This window comes from Saccostrea cucullata, unplaced genomic scaffold, assembly GCF_032062105.1.
Source record: "Saccostrea cucullata isolate Sc308-1 unplaced genomic scaffold, CSIRO_AGI_Scuc_v1 ctg10872, whole genome shotgun sequence".
Classification (NCBI taxonomy): domain Eukaryota; kingdom Metazoa; phylum Mollusca; class Bivalvia; order Ostreida; family Ostreidae; genus Saccostrea; species Saccostrea cuccullata.
In genome coordinates, this window is record NW_026924001.1 from 1 (window position 1) to 7,301 (window position 7,301).

Here is a 7,301-nt window from a genome sequence, read left to right on the forward strand (position 1 = left end):
ATTTTATATGAGTGAGCATAAGGGTTTATGAACCTTAAGACAAATAGAAATCAAACAATGAAAGGTTACATGTAATGACTAGAATGATGATTAGTGTGAACATTGTATAAATATTGTGCTCAGATTGAGCAAAGGTTCAATAAGATCAGATATATTCTGGTCATTAACAACTAATACAAATACAGTGCCATTTTGAAAATGTGATACCTTATTAATTTAAATTTTAGACCAAAATTTAAAAACATTGTCTTCTTTAAATGGAAAAAATGAATACCATTTTATTTCTTGTTATTTATAAAAACTTGTAGCCCCAGCCGATTCCTGGGTGTTGTGATTAAAAAAGGTATATACTACCATATGGATGATGCCTGCATTTAATATCAATTCTCTATAAAAATCAAAATGACGTGGCCACGCAATGTCTTAGATTCAGCTAATTTTTTTCTCACTGAAACTTCAATGAATGAAAAGATTTACTATATGAAAGAAAGCATGGTAGTTTACCCGGTTGCCATGGAAACGGGGCTAAAATGTGTAAATTATAGTGAATATTGCTATTTATCAATAATATCAACAAAAAAAAATTACTAGGCAACGCTGTTAATGTGCATATTTTTTATATGCTTCATGACAATCAAAACTATGTAAAAAATAGTGTATGTCACAAAGTTTTTACAATTTCTAATTTTCTGATGCCAAAAAAGTGAATAATTAGTCCTCGTTACCTCCCTTGTTAGACTTAATATTTAAAGACTTTGACAAGTGATGTGAAAATCCTAGTAGGGAGATTTAGATTCAAGAAATGTTATTTTGCAAATATCATTTAAAACATTTATGGGTAAATGAAAAATAAACATTTTATTACACTATAAAGTTTGTCTAAATGTGCTTTTTCTCTATCCGAGTTATTTCCCTTGTTGGAGCTCTTCGGCATTGAAGAATACAAAATGTGTAAAATGTAAACAAGATGGCAGACAATAAAATCTGCATTTTTTCTTCTTGTTTTGAAACATTTTGTTCAGGGAAATTCTACCTCAAGAGACTCAGAATTTGATGAAAAACAGTTAACAAAGTAGGGATAATCTTTAAGAAAAGCCGAAGGGTTGATCTGGACATGATGAGTATTACACGTATAGCTACTCGTAGAAAGGAAAATATGAGGAAATCAGGGTAGTATGGGACGAAGGCTGAGAGGATTTTAACTGTTTCCTTCAAAATCTCTACTGTTCCCTTCAAGATGTCTTTGAAATAGAGATCGAGAGATACATGTAGTGGTGTGGTAGTCCCCGACCAATCCCCATTGCAGTGTGTAAGTATTTTTTATTTATAATTCTATTCTGTTGTCTCGTGTACCTGGTAACTGACTGTATATTGAAATATAAGACAAAAAAAAACAAACAAAACCATGAAAACTTGGATGCACAGTTGCATATATTACATGTACATGACATTGAATCATATACTACTGTGAAATATACATGTATGTGCCAGTTTTGGGTACCAGTATTTTATTTTCAATAAAATTCAGTATATTTGAAGAAAATTGTTTGTATATATAAATTTATTTTTCTATGTGATAATATGTTTGTGTCCATTCTATTTTAACATTAAACAGGATTTGTAGAAATCATACCACAGAAATATTAAACCTTTGACTTTTGACAATGATAACTGAATAGTGGGTTAGATTTTTTGAAATTTTAAGCAATTATATCAGGACCGTAGAATATTTGAAAGAATTGATAAGAAAAAGTATAAGTGTAAAATTATGAAAATTAAACTCAGTACATGCAGACACACAGATATACAGCTGCTAAAAGTGTTCTAGATCTAAGTACATATAGTTTGTCATACTATGTGAAATCTTTTTTGGGACCTTGATACAATTAAGTTATTTGCTCTGCAAGGTAATGTATTGTTAAGTAGGTAAAGAAATCTATGCAAGAGTGTTAGAATGTGACAACTCCATTTCATTTGTACTTGGAGTTCCTATAAATTAGTTAATTGTCTAATGTCATGAAGCACTCTTTATTGACTTTTCTAAGATGTAGGCTAGCTTTCTGTCTCATAATTTTATTTTACTGAGCACTATTTTTCAGCTATATATTGCAGGCATATCAATCTTGCACACATTTATGAATAGTTTTAGTTTTACAGTATTGATCTGTACAGATGAGATCATTCTGATGCTGTGTACTTTACATGTCAAGAACATCATATTGTACAAATTAAAAATAGTCACATTAAAAGAACAAAATAAATTATACCACATTACATGTAGTATCCATAAAACATGTATGTTTATATTACAATTAAATCATGATATAATAACATTTCATTTACCACTTTAAAAATTAATTGTTGTCAAATTCATTTCTACTCTAGATCTCCTGCAATTTGTCTAAACCGCAGAAAAGCTTTAACTGTGTAAATTGAAAAAAAATGCTTGTCGACAACATTGAATCCCTTCCTTTAACAATCATTCCTCATGATTCAGAAAATTTTCAGGATAACATTTAAATATCAGGTACATGTAATATATATTTGATGTTTAGGATTTTAACCCAAACTTTCAAATTAAAAAATAATTTAAATTTTCAGATCATTGCAGCCTTGCAAGATTTTCCTAATGAAGATTCTCAGGATTACAGATCCTCTAGCAAGGAGACCAGACAGGTACATGTATTGTGTATTAAGTTACATGGATTCATGGTGACTTAAGACATGATTGCCATGACAATGCATAAAGGGAGATGATAATGTTTAGAGGTTGAAAATGTATATGTTTTATGTATTAGCAAAATTTTAAGATTCTTAAGTTTTAAGTTTTTAAAATAATTTTAAATGAATTTTTATCCAAACTGACCAAAAATTAATGGTATTTTTTTTAATTTTCATGTGAACAGATAGAAATAGAAATGACCAGAGCAGAGGACACACAGCCCCCCCCCCCCCCCAAAAAAAAAAATTCACAGTGGACAGGAAGTAATTTTCACATGAAAAATAGAAAGTAAGAAAAAGAACAGAAAGAAAAGAAGATCCAGTAAAAGTTGTCACTGGTGCAACATGGATATAGAGAGGGTTTTCTAAAGATCATTACTAAAATCCACAGCAAATTGCAAGGCTGAGCTACTTTTCAAACTTATACAAATGGACATATTAAAGAAATGTGAATTCGAGGAAACCAAGCTGACATCAAATGAGAGAATATGAGGGAACAAATTTTAACAGAATTTTTTTTAAGCAGAGCATCTGTTTTCCTTAGATAATATGTGTATTCTAAATTGATTCTAAATTGATTTTTTGTATTTTCAAAAATGTCACTGTTTAAGTGGAGCATACATTCCAATGTCATGTTTATTTCTTTTCTATAAAGGCAGTATTATGAAAAGAAGCAGTTTCTTCCTTTTTTATATCCCCACTCTGCAGGGGATGTGGTATACTGATTTATTATATACCCCCACATGGGCTAACAAATCTATAGTTTTATACTGGCAGGCTTCACACAGTATGTAATGTATGATTAGAATATGAATACATTTTAACAAAACTGAGAACAAGATTAATTGTGAAACACTGATTCCCCCATACATGGCAGCTTATGCCACGACTCCCACGTGGTATCCCAAGAAAGATCTTGTCACAAGGAAAACACCTCTGAAATATAAAAATCTAGTCCAACGTCAAAAGTTGTGGTTAAGGTTAAAGTTTTTTAAAAGTCGGTCAATGTCTAAGGTCAAGGTCAAATGGTTAAAAATATTTATACCCATTAAAAGAACATAATAGTATAACTGATCATCTGAATATGCTGATAAGCAATGTGATAATAAGAATTAATTCCACAATATTTAGCATATAACACGCCTGCTAATCGATCAATTGCACAACCAGCAGTTGTGTATAACAATTAAAAGAGATCGATTTCCGGTTGTGCAATTGATGCGAATAATTCCAGTACACAGGTAGTAAATGGACCCGATTCAGGCAATAATTGATATTTTTATTAAAATATAAGAATGTGATTCCATGAGCAATTTATTTTTCTTTAATTTTACACTCTCATAAAATGCAGTGATTGTCGATTAGCGACGATATTTGTTATGAAGCAAGGGCTGGTAGAGCGAAAACGCTGATTGAAAATAGTATTCGCCGACTAAAATTCGTTTTAATCTCAACTAACCTTGAAAATTTAATGTCCAACATGAGTATGCTACAAGTGCATCCTATCCACCAAAATTGGGACTTCGATATGTGTATAATTTGACAAATATTCGTAGAAAATAACATTGCTTATGCATGCGATCATTCAGTTGTGAAAGAGATCTCGGGTTATGCATGAGATGAAGGATAAAAAGTTACGATAGTATTACACAATCTCCATAATTCACTTCTTATACTATTTTATTTTTGGTAAATATAAAATTTTAAATATTGGCTATAATATGAAGACGTTGCAGTGGCAGATCCAGCAATTTTTGAAAAAAAAAAGGGGGGGTGTCAAGGTGTCCAACACTCATGCAAATAGGCACTTCAAACCTGGCAACACTGAGTTTTCAACAGTTCTATGGGGGACTTTGACAAGCCAAAAACAAACAAACAAACAAATAAAACAAAAACACGAACAAGCAAGCAGTAGATATACATGTAGCTATAATTCGCTGGGATCTTCCATTGGTTTCAAAGTGAAACATTGTATAGGACGTGTTGGTAGTCCACGCAGGGCTGGGATTGCATGTCATGTGACGGTACTCGGAGGAAAGCATATTAAATGAGGGAACTCTATTTATAGCGATCAGAAAGGACAGAGATTGAACAACATGTACAGTGTATTTATTTTATTCGAAATATTTTTTTTATTCAAAGAATTTATTTTATTCAAAATATAAGACGTAATAAAATATCCATGTTACATAACTCTCTCTCTCTCTCTTTCTCCCTCTCTCTCTCTCTCTGCAAAAATCAAGAGGGGGATCCAACCCCAGGAACCACCTTCTAGATCCTCCAATGGTGTTCAGTCCTTTTTGCAAGCACATTTTGACCTTTTCAGCAGCTGCGGCCGATCTCTATTATAGGGAAATGAAACGTTACTTTTCATCAGTTCTGTAAAATAATCTTAATTTTAAAAAATTGCTTTAAACTGAGCGTTTATTGTTGTTGTTTCAATTTCATTGTCATATTAATAATAAATGGTTATATAGAAAGAGTTTGTACAATAGGTACTCCCAAACCAGGAAGTGTTCAAGATATGAAAGGAAATCGTCGTGATTTTCCGGATAATAATGAAGTGGTAAAAGTTGCAAGGTGAATAAAAAGTTTTTCAACAACACTGTAGTAAAAATTGTTTTGAATGTGCTACAGATGTGACAACAAAGATTTTTCTTACATTTTTTCCATCATACTACGCGCCTTGAGTAGCCTATTCTGCAGAAACCATGGGTATTATCACGTGTCAGGCAAAGATCCTTACAGGGTTTGAGCATGTGGTTCATCTTGAGAGGTCTACATCCTCATTCATACATTCTTATCATTCATCATTGACTTTTTTTATTGATTCATTGATGACTCATTGATGCTTTTGAAAATAAGAAAGTACTAGTGATTTTTGAAATTATAAACTTTGCGGCCGATTTGATGCTTTGCATCAATTTTATTTGGATTTTTTAATAGTGGTATTTTTTTATTGAACGATTATTTTTTGTTTTTTGACAATTTTTCCCCTATGGTATACATGATGAATAAATGTAATAAATATAATTTGTGAGAAAAAACTGTTTTTACAGTGTCCAACAAGTTCGGGGTTGAATATCGGAGGGGGGGGGGGTGTCCTGTCCACTAGCACCTGTAATGTGACAGTGTTCCAGCTAGGGGGAAATAGAGGGGCGCTGCGCCCCGCCCTCAAATCAGTGCGCCCCTCTGCCTATACCAGGCGCCCCTGTGTCCCTTGTGAGTGACCAGTATCATTCTGACTGTCCTTTTAACTCATTAGAATATATAATTAGTGTGTTGCAAGCCAGATTACCTAAGGCTAATCAACAGTTCACACCTCCTGCCATAGACGATTACGTAATGAACTCGCACTACGGTACCTATATACTGTCAATACTTTCAATTACAGGTGATTAGGTAATTACTTTGATCATTTGACAGCCTGAATAAAGGTTAAAGGCTGAAATATACATGGAGATTGACCATGCTATCTGTTTTAATCTAAAACAAGAGTCTTGTTCTATAGCGTTCTAAAAATAAATCGGAAAGTGAAAGTAGCATGAACAATGACCTTCAGCATTCTAAATATAAATTGTAGACGTTTTTAATGAAACAATGATGGAATTTAATATCTTAATAGCAAAGAAATATGTATAAGTAATTTTTTATACTCTGGAGGAGATTTTCAGCTATAATATACGTATAATTGTATTCATGTCATATGACAGACAGGAGTTTAAAATCTTAATTATTAAAACAAACAAAAGAGATGATTGACATATTAAGTTGTAAGTTTGATAACCACTAAATAAATAATGTAAGAAAATTTTATTTATTACTAAAAAATATTGTAACTATATTTTAAATTGTTTGCCAAATACAAATTTAACTTAAGCAATTTTGAATTCAGTAATTACATATAATATTGTACAATGTACATGTAGATCTTCATGTACTGTAATATTAAATGTGAGACACCAGATAGTTTACATGAATTATTGTATGTACTACATTCTATAAATTTTCTAATCAAGAATAGAGAATGATTGTAATCGATGGAAGAAAAGTCACATTTATCCTAGTAATTAAGATTACCTTTCAATTAGAATTTATATATCCGTGTTACAATACTAGCTAATTAAAGTAACTATCAATAAGGGTAAACAAATAAATCATATCTAAAGGAATTATATAATCATTATAAGGGTGAAGAAATGAGATACGCCTATGTACATGATGTAAGAAAAACTTGAGACAACGGTATCACTGTATGCCGCAAAAAAGTGCCCTTCTATTGCACCCCTCCATTTTCAGATCCTAGCTGGAACACTGTGTGATGTTTTCATCTTGATCCTTTCCATCTTTTATCCAAATAAAATTGATGCAAAGCATCAAATCGGCCACAAAGTTTATAATTTCAAAAATTACCAGTACTAGTACTAGAAGTATAGCTATATCTACTATATCTATGTATATCTACTGCTTGCTTGTTTGTGTTTTTGTTTTATTTGTTTGTTTGTTTGTTTTTGGCTTGTCAAAGTCCCCCATAGAACTGTTGAAAACTCAGTGTTGCCAGGTTTGAAGTGCCTATATGC